At 48.5% G+C, this 21,340-nt stretch overlaps 1 protein-coding gene across 4 annotated transcripts in view; it reads right to left on the bottom strand.

Moving 5' to 3' along the window:
- The window catches only part of TMEM51 (transmembrane protein 51), a 59,787-nt gene that overhangs the window by 4,892 nt on the left and 33,555 nt on the right, over positions 1 to 21,340 (bottom strand). For all 4 annotated transcript variants that reach the window (XM_086343807.1, XM_086343808.1, XM_086343809.1 and 1 more), the window contains exon 2: positions 4,855 to 4,918. The gene's annotated coding sequence lies outside the window, so the exon portion shown is untranslated. The remainder of the gene's footprint in view (positions 1 to 4,854; positions 4,919 to 21,340) is intronic.

Raw genomic sequence — 21,340 nt, 5'->3', positions numbered from 1 at the left:
GTAGGGGGAGGCAGGACTGAGTCATGGCCAGGGCTGGGCTTGCCTCTGATGCATTCCAGACGTCTTACGTGCCCTGCTCCTTCTGTGATCTGCCTCCCCAACCTGAAAAGGAGAAGCCAGACCTTTCCCTGCGGGAAGCCAGAAAGGTCAGAGCTGCTGGTCATCCAGATATTTTGTGGGATTTAGTGAAGTGCAGTACAATCTCAGCCTCTCACCAGCTACGGCGAGAGTGAACCATGGCTTCCTGAGCCATGTCAATATTGCCTGGCTGACCGGCATCAGTCATGATGTGACCCAGTGGAAGTAGCTTCCCATTGTCTGCAGCACAAAATCCAGGCTCCTTGGAATCCTGCTCATGGCGGGCTCAACCTGACCCTGCCTCTCCCACTCATCTTGCACTTCACTCCCCCTCGCAAACTCCCTCCAGGGTTTCTGCCCTTCTTTGATCAGCCCTGCTCAGCTGCCCTTCTGTGTCTCCCACAAGCCCCCAGGATCTTCTGTGGCAAATCTCTTTCTGTGACCACTTCTTTTCCACTTTGCTCCTGGAACATAGCAGCACCCTCCCTCCCCCAATGCCTGCTGAATCAAATGAATGAAATAGCCAGATGAAGCTGTCCTGCAAGGCATGCTTCTTTTCAGCCACATGGAGTTTTACCTTTTTTTTTTCCTTCTCTCTTAAAGGGTGCTTTTCCGTTTATTTTTGGCTGGCACGGCATGTGTGGCATGCGGGATCTTAGTTCCCCAACCAAGGAATGGAATCTGTGCCCCCTGTATGCGGAGCAGGGAGTCTTAACCACTGCACTGCCAGGGAAGTTCTGAGTTTTGCTTTTCTTAAAGGGGCAGAAACCTGCACATCCATCATCTTAGCTGTTGTGCCCAGCTGGATGAAAAACCCTATCTTGTGAAGCAGCTCCGAGACCTTGTGCTCATGGGATCAATCAGCTGGGAGTCTGTAACAATTTGCTGGCAGGGAGAGGGAGCCTGATAAGCCAGTGACTTGAAGGTTTGAGATTGGAACACTTTCAGGGGGCTGGAGGACCAGCGAGTAAGGCTCCTGGCTAATTACTCCTCAATACATTATCCCTGCCACAGCAATCTTTGCAGAACAGTAAAACTTTACAGCTGTTTAGATGGGCAAGGCCCTATTTGCCATTCCACATTCTTTCCGCTCCTTGCAAAAAGATGGCTAACCAGGCCATGTGAAATCTGATGCTGCCGAGATATTTTCTCATCAAGCACTGGGCTCCGTCTGAAACTGGCCACTTTGTTCAAAAATACTCTAAAAATAATTGGGATAACATCTTCTACTGGCTTGAAGTCCATTCCTTCTTTTTTTTTCTCCCACTCAACAAATATTTCACATGTACCTGCTAAGCAGTGTTCAGTACTAGAGAAATACTGATGAACAAATTAAGGATTAGCGGGGAGGTTTCAGGCCAGCAGGAGAACAGTCCACAGGGAATAACAATAAAGCAGGGAGAGAGAGAGAGAAAAAATAAGGCATAATCTGTTTTTAGGACATATATTAAGTTAAATATAACTTAATGCCTTCTTAAGAAGGCATTCCAATTACATTGGGTGCTAAGTTGTTTCAGTCATGTCCGAGTCTTTGGGACCCCATGGACTATAGCCCACCAAGCTCCTCTGTCCATGGGATTCTCCAGGCAAGAATACTAGAGTGCGTTGCCATGCCCTCCTCCAGGGGATCAAACCCACATCTCTTACATCTCTGCATTGGCAGGCAGATTCTTTACCACTAGCGCCACCTGACTCCACTTATATAAGGTACCTACAATAGTCAAATTTATAGAGTCAGAAAGTACATTGGTAGATGCCAGGGGCCAAGGGGTGGAGGTGGAGAGGGGGAATGGGGACTTAAGTGTTTAATGGGGACAGGGTTTCAGTTTTGGAAGATGAAAAATTCGGGAGATGGATGATGGTGCTGATGGTGAGAGTTGCACAACAATGTGAATGTACTTAGTGCCACTGAACTGCATAGTTAAATATGGTTACAATAGTATGCGTTATGTGATTTTTATCACAATAAAAATATTAAAAAGGGCTTCCCTGGTGGCTCAGTGGTCAAGAATCCGCCTGCCAATGCCAGAGACCTTGGTTCAAGCCCTGATCCAGGAAGATCCCACATGTCATGGGGCAACTAAACCCGTGGGCCACAAGTCCTGAGCCTGTGCTCTAGAGCCCAGGAGCCACAACTACTGAGCCCATGTGCCCTACAGCCTGGCTCTGCAACAAGAGAAGCTACTGCAGTGAGAAGCCTGCCACATTAACTAGAGTAGCCCCCTCTCACTGCAACTGAAGTCCCCGCGGCAACGAAGACCCACAAAATAAAACCAATGAAGACCCACAGCCAAAAATAAAGTAATAAAATTTTTAAAAATTAAAAAAATAATGAGAAGAAAGTACAGGAACTGTGGCACTAGGCAGCCGGGGGTCCTAACTCAGGCTGGAGGGCATATGGAGAATCTTGTGAGAGAGAAGCCCCACTTCACATATGAGGGTCTGCCTCCTGAATGTGCTATACTATATGGGTGGGTACAAGTGTGTACATACATGCACACACATGCCCGTGTGCTGGTGTATGACCATGCTCGTGTGTGCATGCAGAACACTGAACAAGAATCCTGTCGGAGACACTTGCAGTGAGGCCAGCTGCTAATCGCCTACTGTATACACAAGGCGGTGTGCTTCTCACATCACTCATGGCCAGCGAAGGGAAGGATGAGGGGTTTCGCAGCCCTAGCAACGCCTCGGTTCTGCCAAATGGATTGGAGACAAAGGTCAGAACTAGGGGGCTCAGTGGTAGAGAGATGCAGCCTGAGCCTTGTGCTGGAAGCAGGAGAGAAGAAGAAACTATTCACTGAGCACCTGCTCAGGGCTGGACAGCCAGGCCTCTTACCAGGGAGGCTGACAACCTGTTTATTAACTCAGTGATGTGGCCACATTACCCTAACTGGCTCCTCGCTCTCATACATTCTCAATTCAAGTTTTGCTTTGTGCTGTCACATGAGTAAAACAGGCCCCTGATGAGGGACATGGGCAGAGATGAAAACATCAGAACGAACACATTCTTGGCCTGTTGTCAATGACTGAAAACCGGCAGTAATACTCAGTGTGGGTGAGGGTGTTGGGATGGGCGATTTCATACAGTTTTTCTGGGTGGCAAGTTTTGGCATTTAGGGATCAAAAGTTTCAAAAATGTTTATACCCTCAAGCTCTGTCATTCCAACTTCTAAGAATTATGTACAGGGCAAGGATATTCATCCTAACTTAGCAGTGGGAAACTAGAAACTACTTCAACAGCCACTAGTCTGGATCTGGTTAAATAAAATACGCACTTACTGAATTATGGTCTCAAAGCAGCTGATGATAGATTTTAAAATCAAATAAGAGTATGTTCAGTGTGATCCTAATTTTTATAAAGCTCTGTACATGGGCATGTATTATTCATATGAATATATAGGGGAAAAGGCTGAATGATTTTACTTATGTTAAAATAAAGAGGCAATATATTTCATATATGTAAACATATATGTAAAATCCCAGATGAGAGACACATTCCAAACTTGTGCCAAAGATTGTTTCTGGGAATGAAGGGGGCTTAGGAAGTGTAACTTTTACTCTATTTCTGTATTTTTTAGAGACAAAAGACCTACATACTCTATTTCTGTAGTCTGAATTTTTTACAGTTAGAATGTATTGTCTTAAGGCAACACAGCTTGGTGGTTAAGTGTGAGCTGTGGAACCAGGCTGCCTGGGCTGTCTGCACCTTCCCAGCTGAGTGACCTTGGACAAATGACTTAACCTCCCTGTGCCTCAGTTTCTACAACTGTTAAGATGCAGATAAAAGCTCTCTAGGACTCAACCTCATAGGAAAGTTATGATAAGTCAACAAGTAAATGTACATAAAGTACCCAGAACAGTATGTGACCAGCACACAGTGAGTTCCTACAGGAAGGTTTGTTATTTAATATTATTTAAAGACTGCATTCTCCATGGGGTGAGCTCACCCACAAGGGGGGAAACTTGGCTCTTGGGGATGGTGTAAAATAATCTTAATTGTTACAGAGTTTGTGGTCCTCCATGGTACATAGATACTCAGCCTATCTGGTATTAAAGTTTTATGGAGTGGCGGGGTGGGGGAGCACTACAAAAAGAACATCTAAAAAGAAAGAATGATAGTGGGGAATAAAAGCTTGGGAGAGACTCCACTGAATGTGTTACATTAAGTTTCAAAACACTCAAATGATACAAGCCACAATGTTTATAGTTATTTTCTCTGGGTGTTGGGATCAGAATGGTTTTTATTTTCGTTTTCTCCTTGGGAGGGTAATAACTAGAAAACACAGAAATGTGTTGTTTTTCAAATAAGAAAACAAAATGAAGGCATTTGTTTTTTGGGTTTGCGGCAGGGTTTTGTGTCCAACGGTAGCTTCAGATCCTTTGCTGGTTCCTCCCACCCTCTGGAAACCAAGACCTCGAAGGTTCACTGTGGGGCGTGGAGACCCAGCTCCCCAACGTGCAGCTGGTGGCTATTTATCTTGTTTCTGGCTTGTTGACCCACGTTATATTTAGCATGGTGTTCTTTCCCTTTCAAAAATAATGGAAAGAAGCTAATTTTGTGCTTAGAGGATTTGGGTCACATAGTTTCCAAGATGTCCTTAAAACAGAGCAGCCTTGGTGAGCAGCCTGAGGTCCCAGCTGGCCCAGACTCACCTTGGGACCCAGGAATTGGGTCCATCACAACTCAGGTTCGAGGCAGCCCTAAGAGATGAACGAATGATCCTGTATTTAGGTTTTCAAGAAAGCTGTGAACCAGTTAAGAGAGGCACCTACCTGTGGTTAGCTGGGGAGGCAGTTGACAACTCTTCATGCTAAAAATCTTGTGTTAAGGACCCACCTGTAAAAAACCAGAAAAGCAGCTTTCTAAGTATGCTGTGACCATGTCAAGTTGAGGTACTCATGCGGGAGGCATGTGTTTTCTTTGCTTTTGGGGGAGAAGGCACATGCAAGAAAAGTTATATCAAAAGAAGCCAAGACTCTAACAAGAGCAGGGCTGCAAAAGGATGATGACATGGCAGTCACACTGATGAAATCTTTCCATGGGTTTCTCCAACCTATACAAGTGCTCTGGAGAGTACAAGGAGAAACACTCCCCAGGTCACTTTATAGGGAATGTGCAATCTTGACCCCAAAAGCAACAAGGCAGGAAAGGAAAATGACAGGTGAAGCTGATCTGCCAGTGCAGAAACAAAAATCCTAAACAAAATATCAGCAAATGGAATCCAACCACATTTTCCAAAAAGGTTTATCCCAATAATGCATAGTTGATTCAACATTAGAAAATCGAATAATGTCATGTCCCAGGAGAAAAGATAAACCCTGACAGTAGCTGACTATGCAGTTATGGTCCACTGGAGTACGATGCAGCAGAGAAAAGGAATAAACCGCAGCTCCATGCACCAGCACGGACCATTCTGACAACATGTGAGGCTGAACAGGAAAGCATATTGCAGAAGAACACAGGTAGCATGATTCTATTTATATGCAGTTCAAAACCAGGCAATGTATTGCTTTATCTCTGTAATTATTAGGAAGAAAGGCAAAATTATGAATTAAAATTGAGGACAACAGGTATCTCCCTGGAGGAGTGAGAAATGGTGTCGAGGAGGAATAGTGAAGGGTACCTGGGTGTTCATTAAATTATTCATTAAACATATATATATATACACCTATATATACTCTTTTGATTGGCTGGAATATTTTACAGTAGGAGATTCTGAGAGTTGATACCTTTCCATTGTTCTTAGCATAAAATTCGAACTCCTTTGCTGTGGCCTTCAAATCCCACCAGATTGGACTGGGCTCTTGCCTCTTATCTCTTGACTCACCAACCCTCAGGGGGCTTCCTGTCTGTTTCTAGTCTCATTAAGCACATCCTGCTGCAGGGCCTTTGCACTTACTGTTCCCAATGCCTGAAACTCTTCTGTCTTTTTTTTTTCTGGATTTGAGCATGATGTATTTATTTTTCTAGTCTTCCTTTTATAAACTTCCTCCCCCACCCTTTTTTAAAATCTCTTAAAAAATTTTTTTTATTGCAAGATATTTGTTTTATAATATTGTGCTGCTTTCTGCCATACATCAACATGAATCAGCCACAGGTATACATATGTCTCCTCCCTCTTGAACCTCCCTCCCATCTACCTGTCTTTTTTGTTTATCCATTTCCTTACCGCTTCTGTCTTTTAGCTCAAATGCCACCTCCTCAGCGAGGATTTCTTTGATCACACTACACTATCCTCTCCCTTACCCAGCTACTCTCAAGCCCCATGCTTTGGTACTTATGACATTCCTTCCTATGGATGGATGATGTTACCTCAGTCTACAACAGCCTTGCTTTGCTTTCCTATTGTCTCCCCACTGGAGTGTAAACGCCTTGACAGAAAAGTCCCATTCGCCTTGTTCATTTCTGTATACCCAGCACTCAGCACCTTGTGTCAAGACTGTAGCACAGTCTTGTTATTAACAGACTTAGTTATTAACTCTTAGTTAACAGGTGCTTAATAACTATTGTAGAATGAATGAATGACTATCTAGCAAGTTAAAAAGTTTAACTGATATCCTGTATCCATTAGGGAAAATGCCTAGTCCAAGATTGGCATCGAGAGGGACAGGATTAGATAGAGCTAATTTTCAGGATATCCAAGTCTTATGTCCTTATGCAAATGATTTCCCAACAACATGGGAAAGTCACCCAGGCTAACTGCGACTTCCATTCTGACCCAAGACATTGACTCTGTCAGTATTTCCTGGTGGGGTTTGAGGTTTCACCTGGCCCCTGGTCTTCCTAGCAGGTAGGTGAGCACCCTGAGCTTTGCTCCTCCAACCTGGGCATCTGCTGTCTTTATTCCCACACACATCCTTGGCTAACCAGCTACAGCCAGGTCAAGGGATTTCCCTGGAGAGTTGAGGGGAAGAGAGGGCTGAGCCCCACCACGGCTCTAACATCTGAGTGCTCACCTGGCTGAGACCCAAGTTGTGGAGGGGGGTGGATACTTATCACCAGTCCACACTTAGGATCTCTTTCTATACAGACGCGGGCTTCCCTGGTGGCTCAGCTGGTAAAGAATCTGCCTGCAATGTGGGAGACCTGAGTTTGATCCCTGGTTTGGGAAGATCCCCTGGAGAAGGAAAATGCTACCCACTCCAGTATTCTGGCCTGGAGAATTCCATGGACTGTATAGTTCATGGGGTCGCAAAAAGCCGGACAGGACTGAGCGACTTTCACTTTCACTTTTCAGTATATAGACAGAGACTGTATGTGGTGGTGCTGTAGCTGCTAAGTCGTGTCTGACTCTTGTGAACCCGTGGACCTGCCAGACTCCTGCATCCATGGGATTTTCCCAGGCAAGAATACTGGAGTGGGTTGCCATTTTCCTTCTCCAGGGAATCTTCCTGACCTAGGGATTGAACCTGGGTCTCCTGATTGCAAGAGGTCTGCTGCATTCTTTACCAGCTGAGCCACCAGGGAAGCCCTAGAGACAGTATAGAGATAACAATTTAAATAAAATCGAACAACAGAGGACAGCACTGCTCTGGCTGAAACAGCACAGTGTCCCAAGTGTTGATGGGCAAGCCTTCCCTTGCCCCTCTCCCGCTGAATCCCAGCAATTCTCTGGAACACAGTTTAGAAACCTAGGCTGTGCTCTGGACCCTCATGTGGCCTCTGAGCTCTGTTCTCTGGCCCTGGAAGGCACAGTTCCAGAAGTGTCCAGCCCACCCGGGGGAGGAGATCTCAGCAGTCGGAGGTGTCTGGCAGCATAACCAGCCCCCATGACAAAGAGGCTCCTTGACCATTCTCCCTGCGCCCCAACCTCTCTCTGCCAAGCTGCATAATTGGGAAAGGGATCCCCGGCTCCATTCGCAGGGACCAGGCTGTGCTACATTTCCGTCACAAAGGAGGAATTCAGTGAGGCCCTTTCTGCCAAGTTTCAGCTCACAATCACTTTTGTCACCGAGCTCCAGTCCCCTGCCGTGGGGAGGGGGTGCGGGCTGGAAGAAAGGCTCTGAGCAACCTCTGCCGCAGCCCCGTCCCTCCTGGGAGTTTCAGGCCATCTCCCCTGAGGTCAGAGAGTGTCAGGTTCCTGTTCTTTTAGACTGTGCACTCGGGAAAAAATGAAGAGCACTGTGCAAATGAGTCATAAAGTCAGAGGAGCGGGGAGGGCTGCCTGAGCCAGAGAGCTGATAGGATAATGAAAAAGAAAGGGTACTGAGTGAATTGAGAGACAGAGTAAGGATAATAATAGGAACAGTTCAAGAAGGAGACAAGTACCCTTTCTAAAGGTATCCAAGCCTCAGAGGTGCCCTTCAAAGAGGATTAGCCCCAGGACCTCTGAGTCTCAGAGAGGTTAAGCATTTTGCCCTGAGCCACACAGCTGAAAGCTGCAGAGTCAAGATGCACAATCAAATCTGACTCTGAAGCCCACTTCTTTCCCCTTATATAACATCAGTTCCCACAAGGCCTAGTCCCTGTGGGCCACTCCCAGCGAGGGGGGAGGGGGCACACATAGGCCGGAAATGGGCGATGTACGGATGACCGCTGGAGATGCTTCATCACCAAAGCATCAGGGGTAACAAGTGTGCATTTCTTTTAAACTGGCTTTTTAAAGAATCTAGCCCCAACAACTCATGGGTCCCTACTGTGCGCCTGGGGCTTTGGAGGATGCACAGATGGGTGAGACTACTTTCACAGTCCAGCAGAAAGACAGGTTACTCTTCTTCTTAGAAGGGAAGTCAGCACCAGGTGAGAGATGTTGAATGTCATGTGTTGAATGCCGACTCTGTGCTAGGCCCTCTGTTGAGATCTTTCCGTGCCCAATCATTTAATAGTTATTAGTTCCATTTACGGAGAAGGCAATGGCACCCCACTCCAGTACCCTTGCCTGGAAAATCCCATGGACGGAGGAGCCTGGAAGGCTGCAGTCCATGGGGTCGCTGAGGGTCAGACATGACTGAGCGACTTCACTTTCACTTTTCACTTTCATGCATTGGAGAAGGAAATGGCAACTCACTCCAGTGTTCTTGCCTGGAGAATCCCAGGGACGGGGCATCCTGGTGGGCTGCTATCTATGGGGTCGCACAGAGTCGGACACGACTGAAGTGACTCAGCAGCAGCAGCAGTTCCATTTAGGACAGTGAAGTTCAGAGAGGGAACATAACTGGTCAGACGCCACACAGCTAGTACAAGGCAGGAGTAGGTTATGTCTGATTCTAAAGCCCATGCTTTTCATCACTACCCAGCACTGCTAAAACAGGGCGTATCCAAAGAGCCTATAGAAAGAGCAACCAATTCACTTTGAAGGGGGCTGGAAGGAGGAGGATAAAGCAGCAGCTCTGCAGGGCCTGGAGGCATCTGTAAACTTCACTGGGGCAAAGTCTGGGGACAGGAGGAGATAAAGTGTCCTGTGGGAAGGGCTGAGTCTGGAAAACTGCACAGAGATGGGGGAGGAGATGGGCTTTCCTGGTGGCTCAGATGGTAAAGAATCCACCTGCAATGCAGGAGACCAGAGTTCAATCCCTGGGTCAGGAAGATCCCCTAGGGAAGAGAATGGCTACTCACTCCCATATTCTTGCCTGGAGAATCCCATGGAGGAGGAGCTTGGCAGGCTACAGTTCATGGGGTCACAAAGAGTTGGTCATGAATGAGCAACAAAGCATACATATATATGGGAGCAGATATATATAAAGGGGAGCAGACACCTCCCAGGATGCACCACTTCTTGAAGAGAAAATAAGCAGCTTCCCGTCCCCCACATAAGACATCAGTAATTTTTATAAGGTCTGATGTCCTCAGTCTCGTTGCTAATCCACTAAGTGTTGCTGAAATTAAGGAAGGAAATTAAGGAAGACTAACTTACTCTGAAGACTCCGGGAGCCATAAACAGAAGGAGCAAGTTAACAAACCGGGTATCTTTTCTTCAGGACCTTGACTCAGTGTCAAGAAACTAAGTTTTTGTCTAAGTTTCTCAAGAAACTTAGAGAAACTAAGCAGGCAGCTGGAATGTGACCCTACTTACAGGGCTGGCACCAGGACCTGATATCCAGGGCTCCCGCCACACTCAATATTTCTCGGGAAATGTGACATCTCTGTGTGTTTCCCTGCCAGGATGGAGTCTGAGAGCTCGTCACCATCAAAGTGAGCCTGACTCTTTCTCCAGGCTCTGGGAATGCGCCAACAATGGCCTCCTGCTCTGGCAAGCAGGGCTGAACACAGGCACTGACCACCCTACCTGGCCTCCCCGACTTCAGCCCCAGCCCACCATCAGCAACTATGAAATATCTGCTGCTGCTTCCTGGACACTGACTGCATGCCAGGCTCACACTAAGCGTTCTGCACAAGTGAGCTCATTTATCCTGCCCCACGACTAGACAAGGTGGTCCCCACCTTCGTCCACATCATCACTGAATACACTGAGGCACAGAGAGGTTGAGGAACTTGTCCCAGGCCTCACAGCTTAGAGGTGGTGGCCCTGAGCCCAGCTGTTTGTTCAGGTCTTCCTCATCTGCGGGGTGAAGGAAAAGCAACCTTTCAGCCAAGCCCGATGAGCTCCTCTCAAGGCAGGGCAGCAGCTATTATTAAGGGCTGGGTCTATGGTCCCACCACTGAGGCTATCCTCTGGGCACGAGGAGCAAGTGAAGTGAGACGTCACAGCCGACCTTCTGGGGACCAGAAGTGCAGGCATCCGACGTGCAGCTCTGAGTCTGGGAAGGCGGGAGGACTAGGGGGATAGACGAGAGCCTGGAGCACATCTCACCTCACTGCCCCCCACCCCCGGCTGCCAGACAGGCTCATGTGAACCTGGGCACAGTCTGGACACACTGTTTGTCCTTGAGTAGCAGGGTGTTTTGGACACCAGCTTGAATCCTTTGGTTCTTCCTTCTCAAGAGTCATTTTGCAGCACATAGTACAGGAGGGCAGAGGTGACGACTTCTAAAATCAGGGACTATGGACGGCGACTGCAAGGGTCAACTCCACCCTCCACATGGTGGGATTCCCAGAGTGGGCTCCGGGCCAAAGATGCATTTGCATCTCAGCTCTGCTACTGAATCATTACCTAGAAAGGTGAATTCTCACCCCTCTCCTCCTGTTGCCTCATCTGTAAGAGGGGACGGGTGGCTCAGAAGTAAGGAATCCCCTTGTAATGCAGGAACCTGCAATGCAGTATATGCAGTTTCGATCCCTGGGTCAGGAAGATCCCCTGAAGAAGGAATGGCAGCCCACTGCAGTATTCTTGCCTGGAAAATCCTATGGACAGAGGAGCCTGACGGGCCACAGTCCATGGAGTTGCAAGAGTCGGACACGACTTAGCGACCGAACTACCAACACCACCACCCCGCTGGGATCTACCTCCCTGGGCTGTTACAGTGGGAAAGACAAGGACTGGGATTCTCCCCCGAGCCTCCAGAAGCAACTAGCCCCTCTGACTTTAGCCCATGAACCTGACTGCAAGAGAATAAATCTGCGTTGTTTTCCATCCCCAAGTTTGGGGTGGTAGTTCCTTATAGCAGCCACAGGAAATGAATACAAGTAGCATTCGTGTTCTGTGGCACCTGCCAACACTCAGGCTGTTTACTTACCTAACAGTTGGTTTAATCAGGCACAGTTCCTTACTCTTGACCAAACCAATCACTTGGTGAATTTTGCACCCAGTCCTTGTGGGACTGGGCTGGAGGGAGGCTGGGCATCCTGGCACTCTTTGACCTGGTTTACAGGTTAACCCACGATTCTGCTCGTGAGCCAAGTCAGCACCTGTTCTAACTTTGCTTGGACAGAAAGTGTGATAAAAGGCAAACACTCTCAGGCTTGTATCAGCAGGCTCTCCTGGTGGCTCAAAGCTAAAGTTCCTAAACTGTGAGGCCAAAGCAAGGCAGATGTTTATTTTATGTAGTCTTTCTATGAGGGGGTTTTAATAACCAAACAGAGGTGTGTGGAGGAGACAGACCTCTGAGGGCCGATGAATCCTGTAGATCCAAACCCTCCCTGTTCCCAGGCCTTTATCAGACTGGCTCTGATTCTGGAGATTAGGACACAGTTTGAGAAAGTTTATCCTGCCCATATCTGGACATTTTCTTTTTTAGCTACAGCAATGTTGCCTCCATAGAAGTGGTTCCCAAACCTTCTGCCAAGAGCCCTTTGGGAACACAGTTGAGCCGCCCAACCCCCTCCCTACTCCCTCCTCTCCACTTTCCACCAGTGATTCCCACTGGAAGCATTTTAGCCAGAGCTGCCATCTCCAGCTCCCTGTCTCTACCTGCTTCTGATTTTTTAGGAAATCACCTGACATACTCAATTCTCTCTCCAGCAGTTACATTTTGGAATTGTAGCAACACCCTTAAATATTTCCTAAGCACTTACCAAGTGCCCGGTAGCTCAACTGGTAAGAATCTGCCTGCAATGAAGAAGACCCTGGTTTGATTCCTGGGTCGGGAAGATCCCCTGGAGAAGGGATAGGCTGCTGCTGCTGCTGCTAAGTCACTTCAGTCGTGTCCGACTCTGTGCGACCCCATAGACGGTAGCCCACCAGGCTCCCCCATCCCTGGGATTCTCCAGGCAAGAACACTGGAGTGGGTTGCCATTTCCTTTTCCAATGCATGAAAGTGAAAAGTGAAAGTGAAGTCGCTCAGTTGTGTCCGACTCTTTGCGACCCCACGGACTGCAGCCTATCAGGCTCCTCTGTCCATGGGATTTTCCAAGCAAGAGTACTGGAGTGGGCTACCACCCCACTATTCTTGGGCTTCCCTTGTGGCTCAGATAGTAAAGAATTCACTCGCAATGTGAGAGACCTGGGTTCAATCCCTGGGTTTGGAAGTTCCCCTGGAGGTGGGCATGGCAACCCAGTGCAGTACTGAAAGGTTGTTGCTGACCCAGGAAAAGATGCCGGGATTCTTGGCCTCCAGAAGAGAAGAATGTAATCCGGGGCCAGTGACGAGGCTTGATCGCTCAGAGGTTTTGTGCAATAAAGTTTTATTAAAATATAAAAGGGATAGAGAAAGCTTCTGACATAGACATCAGAAGGGGGCAGAAAGAGTACCCCCTTGCTAGTGTTAGCAATGGAGTTATATACCTTTTAATTAGTTATTACAATGAATCAAAAGAATGTCTCAAGTTTGTGAAAATTTTACCAGACCTACTCCAGCAATTTAAATTTTAGGATAACAAGATTAGAATTTAACAATAGAAAGATCCTCCAGACCCACTCCCGTAATATACATTCTAAGATATCAGAATTAGTCAGAAGGTTTTCAGGAAGGAGAAACTGTCCTCCAGCCAGATACATTGTTGTTGTATCATCCCTAGTACAGAGTTTAAACTGAGTTGTGTAATTGACTAAGACTAAGGAATGCAGCACTGACTCGATGGATGTGAGTCTCAGTGAACTCCGGGAGTTGGTGATGGACAGGGAGGCCTGGCATGCTTCGATTCATGGGGTCGCAAAGAGTCGGACACGACTGAGCGACTGATCTGATCTGAAGGAATGCAGAGGAAAAAAACGTTTGTCCTTTTCTCCTCCTTAAGAATTTCAGACCCCCAATCTCCATTTCGAGAGCCCCAGACCCCTTTCTCCTCCTTGGGGACCCTGAACTTCTTATCAATCTGCCTAGGAATCGACTCCTCAGTATTCTTGCCTGGAAAATCCCATGGACAGAGGAGCCTGGCAGGCTACAGTTCATGGGGTCGCAGAGTCAGATAGGACTGAGCGACCAGCATGCACACACACACCAAGTGCCAGGCACTGTGCCGGCTGCTCTCCGTGCATTTATTACTACTATGATTAATTCCATGTTGGGCTTCCCTGGTGGCTCAGTGGTAAAGAATCAACCTGCAATGCAGGAGACGCAGTTTCGATCCCTGGGTTGGGAAGATCCCCTGGAGAAGGAAGTGGCAACCCACTCCAGCCTTCTTGCCTGAGAAATCCCATGGACAGAGGAGCCTGGCAGGCTATAGTCCATGGAGTCGCAAAAGAGTCAGACATGTCTTAGTGACTCAACAGCAACAACAAATTAATTTCGTGTAATATTTTATTTATAAAATTTAGAATATTTTACATTAATATTGATAATTTATCATTGCTATTTAATATAACTACATTTTAATTTATTATTTACTATCTTGCTTTTTCCCCCCAAACTCTAATGAGAAAGTATCTAGAATAATCTCCATTTCACAGATGAAGAAACTGAAGTTCAGAGAAGTTAAGGTACCTACTCTAAGACACACAGTGAATGGCACAGTAATGATTCAGACTGGTTATGTCTGACTCCAGAGCTAGCATGCCCCACTACCCATCGTCTCTCAGTCCCCACACTCCAACAGAGAGCCCCGTCCCTATACCCCATCCACCGGAAGCCCTGCCTAGGCCGACCTCAGCCTCTGCGGTCAGGAAGTAGAATTTCTTGTTTTCCTTCCTCTCATTTCCCCTCCATAAGAACTAACTTCCCCCGTGTGAGTCACTCAGTCCCCTGGAACCCTGATACTCATCTGGACAGACTGTAAATAATTGACACCAATGTTTAATTATAAAACTGGAATAGAGGTTAAAGCAGGGCAGCCTGCAGGAGAGGGGAAGGACAAAAACAGCCTGGGGAAGGGGGCTTGCTTTGAGGGCCTTGACACCTCTTCCACGATGGGAGACAAAACAAGAACTACCCCTGGCCTAGAGCTTAGTACCTTCACGACATAGCTCATTCATGCTTTCCAATGTCTTCTCCCTGTGAGGGCTGGGCTGCTTCCCTGACTCTGCAGAGAGGTCAAGGCATAATCAGTGCAAGGGTCGGAGTGAGAGCCGTCTCTTTCTAGAGGTGATCAGAACAGACAGAATTAACCTCACGGGGTTGAGGAGTGACTGTCTCATTCATGTTAAGTGTACTATGCTGGGTACACAGTAAGTGTCAAGACATGGTGCAGAGAGGGAGGGATGACATTTGGATTTCCCCAGCCTGTTACTAGCCCACACTCACCGCCACCCACTCCCCCAGGCTTTTTATTTCTTTCTGGCTGTGCTGGGCCTTCATGGCTGAGCAGGCTTTCTCTAGTTGCTGTGAGCGGGGGCTACTCTTTGTTGCCGTGTGCAGGCTTCTCACTGGAGTGGCTTCTCTCATTGTGGAGCACGGGCTCTAGGGTACACGGGCTTCAGTAGGTGTGGCGCGTGCGCTCAGTAGTTGAGGCTTCAGGGCTCTAGAGCACAGGCTTCATAGTTGTGGCACACGGGCTTCGTTGCTTGGCGGCATGTGGGATCCTCCTGGATCAGGGATCGAACCTGTGTCTCCTGCATTTGGCAGGTGGATTCTTTACCACTGAGCCACCAGGAAACCCCTGCCCCGCCCCAGGTTTTAAAGTCTCCTAGGAACTGAAAAGATCATCCCAGGAACTGAAAAAGACTCATCTGCTTCTTCTGCAGTCAACAGGTGATCCTGCAGAGGCCCAGTCATCTACTGTAGAGGGTTCCTCATCTACAGGGAAGCCCCAGTGAAACTGCTGAGATGCAAAACGATTTCTTGGGGGCCTCAGAGTGTGCAGCTCAGCTGTCTTTCCTCTCTGCCCTCTGATCTGTAAGTGCCAATCAGGACCCAGCTCAGGGTGGGAAAAGGGGCCGGGCTTTTCAGGGATGCGCCAGACTCAGATGGCTGAGGTGAGATGTCACCCGTAGGGCATAGCTCACCTCTAAGCATAGGTCACCTCCTGAGAGCAGGTGACAACTCACCAGCCTGATACTCAGTAGGATGGTTTTGTTTTGCCTGCTCATGGCTCCCAATATCCACTCTTCCCTTCCTCCACTGTTAAAAAAACTCCCGATGGTCAGTTTCCCATGCTTTCCCAGAGTAAAGACAGCATTATCCGGCCTCTTGGCAGCTAGCTGTGCCATATGACCAAGGTCTGGCCAGTGGGTTATAACATCAGTGCCATGGCTCCTGCTGCTGGAATCGGAGCCCGTTTCTCTGTCCAGACAGGCAGCAGCATCTTGGAAATGAGGCCCCGAGCCAGTGTCAGCTGCTACTGAGGACCGGGGGAGGCATGCTCTGTGGGCACCTGTAATGGCTGTGACTGAGGAACCCCTGGGGCTTCCCCAGTGGCTCAGGTGGTAAAAGAATCTTTATGCAATGAGGCAGACCTGGGTTGGGAAGATTCCCCTGGAGAAGGGAATGGCTACCCACTCTAGTATCCTTGCCTAGAGAATTCTATGGGCAGGGGAACCTGGCGGGCTACAGACCATGGGGTCTCAAAGAGTTGGGCATGACTGAGGCACTAACACATTCTATGGGGCTTCTCAGAGGCCTTTCCAGAGATTAAATCAGTGATGAAAAATATACCTGCATTTCAGATATGCTCATGAGATCATGGACGCCCAAGGATGGGGTGAGGAGGCTGCAGTAACACCCAGCAGGGGGCTCCCAGAGCAAGGTGAGATGCTGGGGACCAGTGACTGTTCATCACCTGACTGTCAACATAGTCTGAAAAGCTGATAAACACCTATGTGCTAACCCACCACACCCCAACCCTGAGAAGGGCTATTCATCTCCTGTTGCTGCTATAATAAATTACCATAAATATAGTGGCTTAAAAGCAACACAAATTCATTCTCTTACAGTTCAGGAGGTCAGAAGTCTAAAATCAAGGTGTCAGCAGGGTTTTTATTGCTTCTGGAGGGTTCAGGAGAGAATCTGTCCCTTGCCTGCTCAGCTTCTAGAGGCCGCCAGCATTCCTTGGCTCCTGGTCCCTCCTCCCATCTTCCAACCGTTGTCACATCTCCTTCTCACTCTGGCCGTCCTGCTTCCCACTCACAAGGATTCTTGTGACTACATCATGACCATCTGGATAAGGTGAATACACAGAGGCCCTATAACCATATAAGGCAACACATTCACAGGCTCTGGAATTAGGAAGTGGACATCTTTAGGATCACTGTTCACTCATATTTTCATTATTCAGCATACCATAAGGGCACCTAGGCACTCTCCTATACAATTTCAGGGGTTCATTGGCCTTTCACCAATGCTCTGCCAGAAAAAGCATCCTCAGTCAGGTATCAGGAGCACCTGAATATAGACAAGGTGTGTCATTACAAATGGGGGGAGGTTTTACACGTTTTACAAGAAGGCCTTTTGATTCAGAAGCTTGCATCTTTCCATCATGATAAGAACAGCTAACATGCATTGAACGTTTACTCTGACCCTGGATTATCTCATTTAATCTTCCTAAACACGCTGCCATCATCCCTGCATTACAGATGCCCAGAGAGGTTACGTGATTTGCCCAAAGCCTCACGTTAATAAGTAGCAGAGCAAGGCTGTGAATCAGACAGTCTGAGTCCAGAGTCCCCCTAAAATCCTTCCTCTCACCTGCTCTCAAGCCATGCTCTAAAGAGTGAGTTTTTAAACGTCTACATGCTGCTTCCATGAATATAGCAGTCCTTTGTCCAACATCAGAATCAGAGATTTGCTGATGATGGACAGTTGGGACGGGCGTGTCCAGGACGACTCAGTGACAGACGCAAGTCAGTGTCTTAAGTAACCTGCCTAGAAGCTAAGGGTCCAGGCTGACTGCTGACCCTGCACCCCTCCCCACCTTGCTCAGCCCCTGGGACTCAGGGCTCATGGGCAGCTTGAAGCCATGTCTCACGTGCAAGGATTCTGTCCCTCTCTGACCTGCCACAGCACCGTGTTAGGGGTTGTGACCCAACATCCACGCTCAGTCTCTTTCCTGGGTCCGGGGAACTGAACTGGACACTGTCACATATCATCTTTGTAACCCAAATCACCAGCATGCTCCATGGCTGCTCTCTCATTCCTCACTGTAAGAGGAGGGAAGAGGGCCGAGCGTGGTGACCAATCAGAGAGTCTGGCTCTGGGGTTTCAGGGATTGCCCTGGTGGTCCAGTGGTTAAGACTCTGAGTTCCCAATGCAGGGGGCCCAGGTTTGATCCCTGGTCAGGGAACTAGATCCCACATGCTGCAATTAAGACTGAAAATTAATCCCAGGTGCCTCAACTAAGAGGCACCAAATTAAAAACAAAACAAAACTGGGTTTCAGAGATTCTGGCTCTGACCAGATCCAAACCTGGATCATCCACCCAGCAGCCTCACAGTGGGTGTCACAGTCTCCAGCACATCTGTGGGTGTTCCAGTCATGTCCCCTTGCCCCTTAGGCCAGGGGCTATGACATGTTGTCTCTGCCTCACAAGGGGCCTGGACACCACAGGGGTTTATTAAGTATCTGCCAGGTCTAGCCCTTTGACCACCCTGTAGGGTGTTTAGATCTGAGGATCAGCTAAGGAATCGTGACGCTATGCATTCTGGCACAAAACGTTATCCCTGAAGTAAAGGTAGGCAGAGCAGGTGAGGGTGATCAAGACTGCTGTCTGAGATGCACGGGCACACACTGCTGTATTTAAAATGGATAACCGACAAGGACCTTCTTACAGCACAGGGAGCGCTGTTCAGTGTCATGTGGCAGCCTGGATGGGAGGGGAGTTTGGAGGAGAACAGATACACATAGATGTATGGCTGAGTCCCTTTGTTGTTCATCTGAAACTATCACAACATTGTTCATTGGCTACACCCCAATAGAAAATAAAGTGTTTTTTTTAAAACAAAACAAAATAAAAGATTGCTCCCCGAGTTGGGAGATACTTCTAGGCTGAACAAAAACAATGGCCATGCAGTCACAGAGACATTAATTTGCCGACAAAGGTCCGTCTAGTCAAAGTTAAGGTTTTTCCAGTAGTCATGCATGGATGTGAGAGTTGGACTATAAAGAAAGCTGAACACTGAAGAATTTATGCTTTTGAATTGTAGTGCCGGGGAAGACTCTTGAGAGTCCCTTGAACTGCAAGGAGATCAAACCAGTCGATCCTAAAGGAAATCAGTATTGAATGTTCATTGGAAGGACTGGTGCTGAAGCCAAAGCTCCAATACTTTGGCCACTAGATGTGAAGAACTGGCACATGGAAAAGACCCTGATGCTGGGAAAGACTGAAGGAAGGAGGAGAACAGGACGGCAGAGGATGAGATGGTTGGATGGTATTACTGACTTGATGGACATGAGTTTGAGCAACTTCCGGGAGCTGGTGATGGACAGGGAAGCCTGGTGTGCTGTAGTCCATGGGGTCGCAAAGAGTCGGATATGACTGAGTGACTGAACTGATGCAGTCACAAGAGTAACCACCACCACCAATAATTATAATGATGATAAAATAGCTGAGTGGCTCTGAAAGCTGGGCAGGGATGGAGGGATGGTGCTGCCCGGTGGGCCCTGAGGGGCAGGAGCAAGGCCTGTGGTCCCCCTCCAGCCACTGATTCTGCGAACACTAACTGCATACCCACAGCCCACCCAGCAGTAGTCCAGGTGCGTGGGGACACGGCAACAGGCATACCAGAGAAACCAGCCAGTGACAGGCATCACACAGGGATGCCCTGTCTTTATAAAACTCCAGTATCAATTAGGAAAATCCCAAACAGGTAACATAAGTGGTGCCTATTATTCCAGAAGTCTCTACAGGGACCCTTCGAATAGTGATCCAGAGCCTGTTGCATTGGTCACTCCCAAAGAGGGTCATTGGAGGTCCAGAGGAAGGACCACACTGGACTGGGGGAACCAGGCTGCCCAGTAACACCTGCTGCTGCTGCTGCTAAGTCACTTTAGTCGTATCCAACTCTGTGTGACCCCGTAGACAGCAGCCCACCAGGCTCCCCCATCCCTGGGATTCTCCAGGCAATAACACTGGAATGGGTTGCCATTTCCTAGAGGGGTGCACAATGCTGAGTGTCCAACCCCCTTCTCCTGGCTCTAAGAATAGGTGTGACCAGGTCTGGCCAATCAGATCTTCCTATTTGCCAATGGGTGGGGCCTCAACCCAGATAGAACCAATAAGACTCAGATCTCCGCTGTTCAGGAACTACTGGCTGGGGGAGTCCTGTCCTCTCCTGAGGGGCCCTCCCCTGTCGGGTATGCTGGAAGGACAAGGTGTAGCTTCCTTGTTGGTGGCCATCTGGTCCTCCTAGGGGAGAGGTTGCTCAAGGAGGGGCCCAGCATGGAGGAAAGGAGACCTGTGACGCAGAGTGAGCAAGACTTGAACCCATGAATCCCTTCCTTATCTAGGACCGAGTACCACCCACTCCTCTTCTTCCTCCTTTTCAGTTTCCACTGCCCTTCCAGGGTGAGCCCTTATACCTCCCTACCAATGTTTCTGCTACATGAACCAATGCATACCCTTTTCGTCTGATAAAAAAAATTTTTTTTAATAAATACTGACTAAAAAATAAAATTAGCCAGTGGCCCCCAACCTTTCCGTTTTCCCAGGCAAGCTGGTGCTGACAGAGCCACCCACCCCTTGGCATCCCCCACCCACGTCCCCCCCAGACAGCAGTGTCAGGCCACAAGTGCGAGTTCTGGAGCTTGCGGGGAGAGACAAGGCCTGATTCCAGGGTTACTGGGTCTGTTTCCTTGGCTGGAATGTTTTGATGATGCTTGTCAGAGTCAGTCTCTAAGAGAGGCCTGTGACTGTGGGTGTGACCAAGGAAGGACACCATCACAGGGGTGAAAAGTTGACAAATCTGTCCCTGGGACACAGCCGTAGAACATGCTACCGGGTAGATACTGTCATAAATCACTGGGCTGGGAATGCCTCTAGGTAGTCAGCAGGAAATAGAGGGCAGGAAAACCAAGCCTGCCTTGAAAATGTCACTGCCAAGGTTATAAGGTCCATCTTGCAAACAGATAAACACACGGGAGAAAAGGAAGGAGGAAGGGAATGCACTGCGAGGCCATGTGGGGACAGGGAACAGGCCGCCATGCCCGAGGGGACACCATTTGTGCCCTGTGTGCCAGGCACACAGCACTGTGCTGGGCACTGAGATAGCCATCAGCAGCAAGAGGAGGCAAAAGAGAAGAAAAACTAGGAGAGCTGACACCCTGGGGAGGGAGACAGGAAGGAACAAAGAGGCATTAATAATCCAAAGGGAGAGAAGTGAGCAAAAATGACTGTGCACACCGTGAAAGCACAGGAAGAGAGAGACGAGAGAGGAGAGGCAGCAGAAATGTAGATCGGGTCCCCAGTGAAACAAGTGGCGGGGAGACTGCTGGGGGCTGAGGCAGGATGGGGAGCTGGGAGGTGGGCCGGGGGGAAGTTCTTTGGAAGGAAAGTTAGATCTGGTGCTGGGCCCCATGTTCCCACGAGGCAGCTGCTGCCTCTCTGGTCAAACAGCCAGGCCTCTGCTGTCCTGGCAACTGTTGCAGGGGCCGGCCCAGGGCGTGGTTTGTGTGCACA

This window comes from Bos grunniens, chromosome 16, assembly GCF_055505025.1.
Source record: "Bos grunniens cultivar Pamir isolate PY7600 chromosome 16, Bosgru_T2T1.0, whole genome shotgun sequence".
Lineage (NCBI taxonomy): Eukaryota > Metazoa > Chordata > Mammalia > Artiodactyla > Bovidae > Bos > Bos grunniens.
Note: the sequence above shows the minus strand (reverse complement) of the source record. Positions and strands in the feature narration are given on the sequence as shown.